General features: G+C 49.3%; 1 protein-coding gene across 1 annotated transcript in view; it reads right to left on the bottom strand.

The window, feature by feature from the left end:
- Nucleotides 1–11038, bottom strand: part of RNF4 (ring finger protein 4) — a 38449-nt gene extending 27411 nt beyond the window's left edge. Inside the window, 2 exon segments of the mRNA XM_080795989.1 lie at nt 9317–9541; nt 9686–11038. The gene's annotated coding sequence lies outside the window, so the exon portion shown is untranslated.
- Nucleotides 11039–12086: the final 1048 nt, after the last annotated feature.

The following is a 12086-nucleotide window of genomic DNA, read 5'->3' as shown; positions in this document are numbered from 1 at the left end:
GATTATTTTAGAGCGAGAGCAAGAGAGAGTATACATGATGGGGGTGGTGCAAAGGGAGAAGGCGAGAACCTTAAGCAGTTTCCCCACTGGGCACGGAGCCCAACACCAGGCTCAATCTCACCACCCCGAAGTCATGACTTGAGCAGAAATCAAGAGTCAGACACTTGGGGCACCTGGGTGGCGCAGTGGGTTAAGCCTCTGCCTTCGGCTCAGGTCATGATCTCAGGGTCCTGGGATTAAGCCTCGCATCGGGCTCTCTGTTCAACAGGGAGCCTGCTTCTCTCTCTGCCTGCCTCTTTGTCTACTTGTGATCTCTCTCTCTCTGTCAAATAAATAAATAAAATCTTAAAAAAAAAAAAAAGAGTCAGACACTTAACCGACTGAGCCACCCAGGGCCCTCCTCTGCCGAAGCTATCAACTTATCTAATAATCTATTTATTATTAATTTTAAAAAAGATTTTATTTATTTGACAGAGAGAGAGACAGCAAGAGAAGGAACACAAGCAGAGGGAGGGAGAGAGAGAGAGGGAGAAGCACACTTCCCACCGAGCAGACAGCCCGACGTGGGGCTTGATCCCAGGACCCTGGAATCATGACCTGAGCCGAACAGAGGCTTAAAGACTGAGCAATCCAGGCGCCTCTGGCCGAAGCCTTTTAAATGCAACCTTGAGGGATGCCTGAGTGGCTCAGGTCATGATCCTGGAATCCTGGGATCGAGTCCCACATCGGGCTCCTTGCTCGGCGGGGAGCCTGCGTCTCCCTCTGCCTCTGCCTACCACTCTGTCTGCCTGTGCTCACTTGCTCTCTCTAACAAATAAATAAATTAAAAAAAAAATAAATGCAACCTCGATGTCACTCTCACATCAACAATCAGGCCTTAGTACTTTAGAAAAACATATACCTCTTGCTTGTCTTACAATTGAGGATGCATGGTAAAGAGCCAGCAAACGTGTGGCTGGCTGTACAAGCCCTAGAGCCTAGCACAAATACTTATCTCCCTGCCTCAGTGTCAAACATCTTTAATGTGGGAAAAATATCCCTTATCTTTGCAGCTCTTTTGCAAAACAATGATGCTGAATGAAAGTGCCCAGTACTGTTGTTCCTAGCACCCTGGAGACAACCCTGTTAGCCATTTAATTCACGATTTACAGGTGCCTTCTCTAGTTCCGGCACCTCTCCAGGGACCAGAAATGCAGCAGTGAACAAAGAGAGACACTCATGGAGTACATATTCTAAGTGGAAAGGCAATCAGTAAGTTATGTAATAAATATGTCAGAAGAGCCAGAAACTGCAGCTCTTCCTACAAGTGGTAAGTGCTAGGGCGCCTGGGTGGCTCAGCTGGTTAAGCCTCTGACTCGACTTCATTTCAGCTCAGGTCACGATCTCCTGAGTGGTAAGATCAAGCCTTGTCTAAGCACTGCCTCAGGCCGCATGCTCCATGGGGAGTCTGCCTGAAGAGTCTCCCTCTGCCCCTCCTCTCACTCGCTTGCTCTAAATTAATTAAACTTAAAAAACAAGCAAATGGTAAATGCTACTGGATGAGAGTAAAGAAACCTTAATCTCAAGAACTGAAACAAGCGTTTCCAGCTCTCAGTAAGTCTTAAGTCATTTCCAGAAAAGACTTGCTTGGTAGGATGTAGCTAATCACTCTGCTTAGCCTTAAAGGGGGCTGAAAAGCCAGCACAGGGGTAACAGGGCAGTCTCCTCCCAGTTATTTATTCCCAGAGGAGGCTTAGCAGCCTTGACTACTGGTCTCCCCTGAGATTTTTGCAGGAACTAGATGAAAGAAATTGGCAAAAAAGAAAGCAGCAGACTAGGCTTGAGACAGTACTTGGGTCTTTCCCAAATTTATCTTATGACCCTGATGAAACCATGCCCAGCAATCAGCAAAGTCCCAGAGACCTGAAAGGAGCATCAGAACTAAGGGGCCATCACACCTGCTTGGCAGTTTATCAAGGGAAATTCTTTCGTTTTCTCCTAACACAGGGCCCATCAAGGACAGCCTTTTGTTTCTACTAGAGAAAAAGAACAGCTGTCCGGATACTGAGATGGGTCTACTTCTGTGATTCAGGCCTTGAGATGCAAGGGTCAAGAATTAACAGGGAACTTCAGTTTTTCAAAAATCTATGAAAAAAAATCAATAAAAAGATTATTATTGAGCCTTAAAAATAAAATTCTGACACAGACTCCAACATGGATGAACACTGAAAACATTATGCTCGGTGAAAGAAGACACAATAGGACAAATATTGTATAACTCCTCTTATCAGAGGTACTGAGAGCCATCAAATTCAGAGACAGAAAGTGGAATGGTGACTGCTAGGGGCAAGTAAGAAGGGAGAAAAGGGAGTTACTATTTAATGAATACATAAGTTTCTATCTGGGAAGGTAAAAAAAAAAAATTCTGCAGATGGATGTGGTGATGGTTGCACAAAACTGTGAATTTACTTAATGCCTTAATGAACCCCTGAAAGTGGTTCAAATGATCTGTTATATGTTTTACCACAACCAAAAGTTAAAAATAAACTTCACCTAATATTCTTTTTCTAGACACTTTAAATAGCCAAGGTTTAGTCAATTACTCAGAAATGCTCTGCAGTGGACACAGGCCTAGAAACATCTGTAAGGAATTTGCCTATAGCAGGATCTCAGTCTCTCCCATCCATGCCCTGGGATCCCCCAGACACACCTATGTTTCCAACACAGCCAAAGCAGACCTGGGCTCCTCCTCTTCACAAAGACACTGTTCTTATGAATTTCTCCATAGTTTCACATGCAGGATTATGAGGAACTCCCTCCAAACACTAGATTGATGTGTCGGTGGAAACCCCTGGGAGGGGACACCTTAATTCTCTAACAACGGTGTCTGATAAGGTTTTATCACTAACTGATTTGGAGGATCTTATCTTCAAGACAAAAAGCTTTGCAGGGCAAACAAAACATTCAACAAAATAAAAAGACAGCCAACAGAATGGGAGAAGATATTTGCAAATGACCTATCAGAGAGCTAGTATCCAAAATCCATAAAAAACAGACTCAACACCCAAAGAACAAACAATCCTATCAGGAAATGGGCAGAGGACGGCAGCAACAGACATTTCTGCAAAGAAGACATACAAATGGCAAACAGACACATGAAAAAATGCTCAACATCACTCAGCATCAGGGAAATACAAATCAAAACCACAATGAGATGCCACCTCACACCAGACAGAATGGCCCAAATTAACAAGTCAGGAAACGACAGATGTTGGAGAGGATGTGGAGAAAGGGAACCCTCCTACACTGTTGGTGGGAATGCAAGCTGGTACAGCCAGTCTGGAAAACAGTATGGAGGTTCCTCGAAATGTTGAAAACAGAGCTACCCTACGAACCAGTGACTGCACTACTGGGTATTTACCCTAAAGATACAAATGTAGTGATCCGAAGGAGCACGTGTACCTTTATAGCAGCAATGTCCACAATAGCCAAACTATGGAAAGAACCCAGATGTCCACTGACAGATGAATGGATAAAGAAGATGTGATATGTGTGTACACACACACACACACACACACACACACACACACACCCAGGAATATTATGCAGCCATCAAAAAACGAAATCTTGCCATTTGCAACAACATGGATGGAACTAAGAGGGTATTATGCTAAGTGAAACAAGTCAATCAGAGCAAGACAATTACCATATGATCTCACAAATCTGTGGAATTTAAGAAACAAAACAGAGGATCATAGGAGAAGAAATGAAAAAATAAAACAAGACAAAACCAGGGAGGGAGACAAACCATGAGACTCTTAATCATAGTAAACAAACTGAAGGTTGCTGCAGGGGAAGGGAGGGAGGGATGGGGTAACAAGGTAATAGACATTAAAGAGGGCACACACAATGCAATGAGCACTGAGTGTTATGTAAGACTAATGAATCAATGACCTCTACCTCTGAAGCCAATTAATACATTATATGTTAATGAACTGAACTTGAATAAAAAAAAAAAAACATGGATACAAGGGGAAAAAAAAAACAACCAGGAAGGTGTCAAAAGATACCAAATCCAACCAACTCCTTTGTATAAGGGCTATTGCTCTGGGACACCCTCAAAGTGAAACTGAGTGGCTCTCTCCACCTCTCTTGACTCCTAACCTAATTTTTTTTTTTTAAGATTTTATTTATTTATTTGACAGAGAGAGAGAGAGATCACAAGTAGGCAGAGAGGCAGGCAGAGAGAGAGGAGGAAGCAGGCTCCCCGCCGAGCAGAGAGCCCAATGCGGGGCTTCGATCCCAGGACCCTGAGATCATGACCTGAGCCGAAGGCAGAGGCTTTAACCCACTGAGCCACCCAGGCACCCCCCTAATTTTTTTTTTAAGATTTTATTTATTTATTTGACAGACAGCGATCATAAGCAGGCAGAGATAGAGAAGCAGGCTCCCTGCTGAGCAGAGTGCAAGACTCGGGGCTCGATCCCAGGACCTTAAGATCATGACCCGAGCTGAAGGCAGAGGATTAATCCACTGAGCCACCCAGGCGCCCCTAACCTAATTTTTTTTCAGCCTTGGTGGCCTGGTGATACAAATAAGGCAATTCCTGGAGGCCAGGAGCAGGGGTGTGTCACAAAGGAAACCTAAGGATCTATCCTTTCAGAGGCTGAAAAGATATCAAAGACCAATGAATCGTATCAACCTCTGGTGCCAAGGCTATCAACAACTTCCCGCCCTTCCCACTCTTCCCTGGGACAAAAGTAACTGGCCATGCAACTCACAGGGGGCAGGCATGTTGGGTCTGTGCGGATGGTGCCTGAACATAGAGCCTACCAGAAAAAAGCCACTTAGGAGGCTCAGATGCTTGTACTGAATCATGAACCTGGTAGGGGGTGTGTGTGGAACTAAGAATAGCCAAGGCGCAGGCCCTGAAGGTGGTGGGGGGCAGGTGGTTAGAAGCTTACAAATGTGATTCCATGGTCTATAGGACAGCAGGGAGACGCAGAGCAGTGCCACACTGTGGCACCTCCCTCATTTGCATACTGGCTGGTCTTAAACAGCCCTCACCCAGGGATCCTCAGCACAAGTCCTTCCCTTCCCCTCAAGGCAGATGCACAGGTGGGCTGGCTAAAGAATGCATGGACCCTGTCACCAAAGGGCTCGCCAAACCCAATTCTCTAGAGACACCAATCTTGGCAGTGGAATCCCGTATCTGGACTTGTGAGCGGCAGAAGCCCTAATCCAGAACCTCAACTCTCCTCTGACACTCTACCTAGGAAGTAAAATAGATGTCAATCGTCCTTGGTCTCCAGGACAAATGTGGCAGCTGGGATGCTTCATGAAGTACAGCAGGCTATGAAGCCTATGAAGGTAATGCTCTAACAGAGATGGAAAAGGGCCAGGGAAGTTAAAAGGCTTCACATGGGAGCTTAAAAAAATGACCAGGCTCCAAAAGGCCCAAAAAGATTGCAAATGCTCCCAAAAGATTACATACATCCATCACCTTCAGAGTAACCTCCCTTCCCTAACCCAGTGCTAACCCTTCTGGCCTCACCTGAAGTTACAGACATGTGTATTCCTAAAATACACCACACAAAACAAAAAAACCCACAGGAATTATGGGAAAACAAAGAAATTAGGGGTACGACACTAAAAACCTTTGTCAATGTCACACACACACAAGTTAAGAACCTAACAGAAGGGAAGCACACTTCTGCACATGTTAAATGGTCAGGAGATTCACAAATACTTTACAAGGTTTGCAGTTTTTGAGTTACTGGGAAGTAGGGAGAATTTTTTTAAACAAAACGTGTAAGGGTATGGCTCATACCACACACAGTCATTGAGAGAGCTGGGGGATGCTTGAGGTGTGTACTGTCTACAATCTACGTGACTTGACTCGGCTCAGTTCAATTTTTTGTGTTCGTCTAGTAGTTCCCATAGGTGAAATTATAATGCACAGCAAACTCAAAATCCCCATAATGTTCAAACTGTTCCTAGTATATAAATCCTGTTGGAACAAATCATGCTTCCAAACAAGTGTTTAAAGCAGAACTGACTGTACTTTACTCTGGTACCCTGGCTGTCAGTCTCCTCCTAATACCAGGGCCATAATCTGATCCACATTGTCCCCTTGTCTGCAAGGGACCCTGCTCATCCTTCAAGACCTACCTCACAGGTTCCTTACATTTCTCCTGCTCCTCCTGGTCCTAATATAACCATTTCTTCTGTACTCAACGTGGTCAACCTGTCTTCAAAGCCAGTATTTACTGCAGTGTTCCCTTCTCTTAGCACAAACACGCTGACTACATAAATCATAACTTTCTTCCACTGAAATTAAATGATCAAGATGTGCCTGGGTGCCTCAGTCGGTGAAGTGTCTGCCTTTGTCTCAGGTCTCCCTCTGTCACCCCCCCACCCCACCATGCTCTCTAATAAATAAAAATCTCTAAAAACTAATAAAATCTTTAAAAAAATTAAACTATCAAGCTCTTAGATGCTTGACAGAGATGGCACAGACTATATTGAGGTGAAATAAAGGATGAAAAGGGGATATGTAGCCTTACACTGCAAGTAAAAATATAGCTGCTATCAGGAAACAAAGGAAGACTTACAAACAGATCATCACCATGGGAGATTAGGAAAGAATATCTCATCTCCACAGATATAATGGCTAGAACGGATCTTGGTGTTGTGAGTTTGAGCCCCGTATCGGGTGCAGACATCCCTCCAGGAAAGCCTTAGGGTCATAATTTCATTTTACACAAGGAAGCTACTATTTTGAGACATTTTCAGGCCTTTCCTACCTTGCACGGTGCAGGTAGGAATAATAAACTTGACAACCTTTATTTATACCTGGGGAAAAAAGGCCTTCCAAAGGAAATTCTGTAGCAGCACTCTACAGCCCAACCTCACCAGTTTCCTCACACTTGAACTCTGACTTTGAGATGCATCTGTGCTGTGGGCCTTCCTCCTCAGAGAGGAAATCTTAAAATGCCTTGCTCTACAATCCCCAAAGCTCTGCTGAGAAACAAGCTAGTTAGGAGAGATAAGTTACAAGAGCATCTATGTGAATTATCCCTCAAGAAACAGAGTCAGCCCTGTCACATCTACAGGAGCCAGCTAACTCGAGGACAGTGAAAGATGTACATAAATCATTTCAAAATAAGACACTAACATACACATACACAAAGAACATACAAAGCCATGTTCATGCAGCATAAAACCAATTACCTTCTGCACATATTTGCATTCAGTAGCACCTCAAATCTTTTCCAGAAACTGGCAGGGGTATAAACTACTGGACATGAACTTTGCAACAGCTTTTAAAGTAAAAATCCAGTGAATAACTCCCACAACTGGCAATCACTGGCCGGAGTTTTGTCCCCACTCCTCACCATGGTCCAAGCCATACTTCTCTCTGCCTAACTGGTCCAGAGGCCACTAGTCTCACCCATCTTTCTAAGCCATCCTCACAGTATGGTGATTAAAAAAAAAAAAAATGCAAATCTAACCATGTTACTTCCCTGTTTAGAACTTCATTTAGTGATTTTTTTCCCCCACGTGGTCTTAACATAAATTCTGAATTAACTTGGGGCACAGCAAACACCTTTTGTGACCAGGTTCCTGCTTACCTCTCCAGTCTAGTCTCTCCCACAATTTGTATTTCAAACTCAGGGAATTTCTCTCACTCCCTCCACCCACCCTCCTCAGTTCCACCTAGGGTTGTACCATGCCTGTTCTGTCCGTGGCTAAGCAGAAAGCTTGGCACACAGAAGACCTCAAAACTATGCTGACTTAGAATTTTTAAAGTATCCACTCTCAAAGGGGGTGAAAAAAAAAACTTATTCTTTTTATGATCAAACCATAGCTACCTATACAGTACATAAAAAAACCTACAGTATTTAAAATTTTTTTTGTTTTTCTAAGGAAGACCTACAGTATTTAAGAAGCATTAACATTTCATGGAGAGGGCAATTAAGAAAACTAAAAAACGTCAGGGGAGGTCACTGGGGAGAAAAAAGGTTAATAAACACTGTATTAACGTAAGATTTTAAAATCTGAGTTGGAAGCTCACGTTCAGGCAATACAAAACCAGCAACACCACCTCTTTCTACTTGAATGTTCCCATTTCACCTGCAGCTCAGATAAAACTGAACCCAACATGTCTCCCCACACACCACCAGTTAAAGCGATTCCCTTGAACGTCTCTGTCCTTCATCACTAGTGGTCCCCAAACTCCCGGTCACTGAACTTAAAGGCCTAGTCCTGCACCCACAGGAAAGCGAGGTTCCAGGCCGGCTCTGTCGTCACCTAAGTAGCCGGCTGCACCACCTAGGGCACACCTCCTCAGTCTCCCCAACCACCCCGCAGCCTTGGCTGGGTGCAGGACCGCAGGGCTCAGACCCTAGGTCTGCCTCCAAGACCCTAACGCAGAAGCAGGACGAAGGTGTGACTGTAAACGTCGATGGGCACGGACAAGAAGATAAAAGCCAAAGCCCCACAAAAACGGCTCCCGCGGGGAAGTCCGACTCCGAACTTTACCCTTCTCCCTGGACGGCTCAAAGGGCGGACAGCGGTGCTCGCCAAACCTTGTGCTCCGGATCTCAGGCCTCCCCCGAGCCCCCGCTCGCTCTTCAGGCTCCGGGTGCAGGCGCCCGAGCCGGTGCAGGCGCCCGAGGGGCGGGGCCGGCCGCAGGCCTCAGCGCTGCAGCGCCCTTCCCACCGCCCCAACGACCGGAAGCGAAGGACCTACCAGGCTCAGACCCGGGTGGGCGCCGCCCGGGCCAGCCCCCGCCGCCCCCAGCGCCGTCAGCCCAGGAAGCTCGGCCACGCGGCCCGGGCGCACTCGCAGGCCCGCGATGGCGGGGCGGCGGCGCGAGCACACAAAGGAGGCGGCGTCAGCGGGGAACAAAAACCCGGTCGGGGCCTGCCCTGAACGCCCCGCACAGGCCGGAGCCCCGGGGCGACTCCCGGCGTGACCTTGGGCGCGTCCGTCCCCCTCCCCAGCCCCGGCTTCGCTGGCTTCGCTACACCCGAGAGCCGCGGCCGCTGCCTGCTAGGGCAGCCGAGGCTCTGGGCAAGGCGCTGGCACGTCCTTCCCCCTCGCTGAGCCGGGCCCGGACGGCCACGCGGACGGCGGGGCGGGGCGTGGCGTGGCGGGCAGGCGAGCGGGGCCGCGGTCCCGAGGGAGGCCGGCCGGGCGTCCGGCCCGAGCTGGCCTGGCCACGCTACGGAGCGCCGCCGCGCCGCGGGCCTCCACAGGCCGCGAAGCCGTCCGAACCCCGCATCCGCCCGGCCCTGGCTGGCCGCTTGCTCTCCGCGAAGCCTGACTTACCGGGAGCGAGTTTGGTGCGGCAGGAGCTGCCGCCGACGCACTCTGGCGAGGAAGCACCTCCGGAAGCCACCGAGCAGAAACCCTCAAGCAAGACGCCGCCGCCTCCACAGCGACCCACTTCCGCTCCTGAGGCCTGGGCTCCACCCCCCACGCACTCCCATTGGCCGTCGTCTCCTCGACTCCCGCGGTCTACCGGTCCAGGAGGTATGTTTTCAATCCTATTGGCTAAAAAAACCATCTATTACCGCTTTGAAATGCGCTTCTTTCCGGCCCCGCCCACGCCCGCAAGCTCGAGCTCCCGCCTTCCCGCGAGAATCGCGGCCTGCACACCCCCTCGGCGCGCAAGGCCTCTCGGGAGTTGTAGTTTACTGGGCGACTGCGGCCGTGGGCTCCCGGCGTTCTGAGGCGACGGCGCGGAGCTGGATGTTATCTCGGGCCGGCGGCCGAAGTTCCCCTCCTGTTAGCGTGGCCTTGGTGAGCAGTGGCTCCGGAGTCTCTGCTGTCGGCCAGAACCCGGGCCCGAATCTGCACCAACTCCGGGGCGCCCGCGACTCGGCGTGCCAGGCTCCGGGCCCGGCTTCTGGTGCACGCGATCCCCGACCGCCTCTCAGGCTGGCGGCGAAGACCAGAGGGACGCACAGCCTCGCCGGTCTCCGAGGGCCCGGAGGAGGCACTTATGCGGAGCCTCTGGGAGGGCTCCCTGGAGGAAGCGACCTCGGGGCTGCGACCCGAAAGGGCCGGAAGGGAAGAGGGCGGTCTCAGGAGAGGGAGCTGGGGTGCGCAGAGATAGGCCGGCCTGTCCGGGAGCTGGCAGGCCGCCCGCGGTGCGAGGAGCAGAGCCGGGGAGCGGCGGCTGTGGGGGGACGCGAGAGCCCTGTGGAGGGACCTAATCTCGGGTTGAGTCTGGGTTATCCCGAGGGCAGTGGAGGTGAAGAAGGGAACCCCGGGGGGAGCACAGGGTGGACCCCTGTGTGAGTCCCTGGGGGAGCACTCCGGCCGGGACTAGTCCTGGGAAAGGCCACGATGCGGGCAGACGCCGGAGCGCTCTGGGGCCTCGGGCCTAACTGCGGGCTCTGGACCCCGCCTGCCTGAGTGTGAATCCCAGCTCTTCCGTCTGAGCAGGTCTCCCCAGTCCCCTCACCAGGCATATGGGGAGAGTAACAGTCCAGTGCCTGCTTCAGAGGGGTCGGTGGGGAGAGGGAGGACCCCACACAGAACATCACAGGTGCATGCCGGGCAGAACCTCAGCAGAAAAGCGGGCGGTGGGTGCCTGGAGTTGAGCGGCCGGAACTGCACTTGGATATGGATTTGGCAATAGAAAGCCTAGCCTGTCCCTCCTGTTCTGAAGGAACCCAGATCCGGGCCACCACCGTCATGGCTGCTCCCCAGACATCCTCAGAAAGGCTAAAAAATAGGTTTAGACTCTACATGCATAAATGCAGTTTAAAATGATAAAGGGGAGGCGCTTGGGTGGCACAGTGGGTTAATCGTCCAACTCTTGGTTTCAGCTCAGGTCATGATCTGACTGGTATTGGGATGGAGCCTTGTGTCTGGCTCTGTACCCAGCAGGGAGTCTGCTTGAGATTCTCTCCCTATGTGCCCCATGGCCCCCCCCACCATGCTTGCACACTTCCTCCCTCCCTCCCTCCCTCTCTCTCTAAAATAAATCTCAAAAAAAAAATGTTAAAGGGGATTTCAGCTTGTAAATGGAACCATACACAACTAATCAAAATGATAGTTAAAGATTTAAAAAAGAAGATTAACAACTTGAATTTCACAACCTAAAGAAAAGCTAGGGTTTTCTATCTGTAACTTTATTTTTTTTTTTAAGTTCTATTTATTTCAGAGAGAGCGAGAGCTTGCGCACAAGCATTAGCAGGGGCATGGGCAGAGGGAGAAGCAGGCTCCACACTGAGCAGGAAGCTTGATGCAGGACTCCATCACAGGACCCTGGGATTGTGACATGAGCTGAAAGCACCCACTTAACAGACCGAGCCACCCAGGTGCCCCTCTATTTGTAACTTTAATCACATTAAACATGTGATGTTGAGGGGCGTCTGGGTGGCTCAGTCAGTTGAGTGTCCAACCCTTGATTTCAGCTCAGGTCATGATCTCAGGGTTGTGACCTTCAAGTTCTTTCTGAACTTCATTTGACACTGAACTTGAGTTCATTGAGCCATTCCTGGCTCCCTCACAGATGATGCCTTTGGCCCTGAATGTTTCCAGCTCAGAGAAAAGACTGGAACCTTTTTGCTTCCAAGTGCCACACAGCTGGTGCAGATTCCTGGGCATCACACCAGAACCTGAATCTGTGGATGAGGTCAGAGAGTCTGCTTTTTAACTATTTGCAGAGAACCTTTATCCAAGTGAGTTTCAGGTACTGTCAGTGAGGGTTTTCTGGCTGCATTTACACAGAAAATGCACTGAAGCAGAATGTCAGTTTCCTGGGTGGTCTAGAGAGAGCTTTCTCTGCCTCAGCTGGACCTGGCTTTTCTTGGCTGGCCCTCTTTCCAGGGGCAGTTGGAATCTCTCAAAAGGTTCGTGAAGGGGGCACCTGGGTGGCTCAGTCGGTTAAGTGCCTGACTCTTGGTTTTAGCTCAGGTAATGATCTCAGTGTCATGGGATCAAGCCCCAGGTCTGGCTCCAGGCACGCCTCCCCTCCCCCAAAATAAATAAAACCTTTTTACAAAAGTAAATGAAGGCCAGTTAGCCACTTCTGAACAAACCTCAAAGCTCAGTGCTTTGAACAAAGAGGCATTTATTGTTAATG

This window comes from Martes martes (assembly GCF_963455335.1).
Source record: "Martes martes genome assembly, chromosome: 2".
In the NCBI taxonomy this organism is placed as follows: domain Eukaryota; kingdom Metazoa; phylum Chordata; class Mammalia; order Carnivora; family Mustelidae; genus Martes; species Martes martes.
The sequence above is the reverse complement of the archived record's forward strand: the minus strand, read 5'-3'. Positions and strand labels throughout refer to the sequence as shown.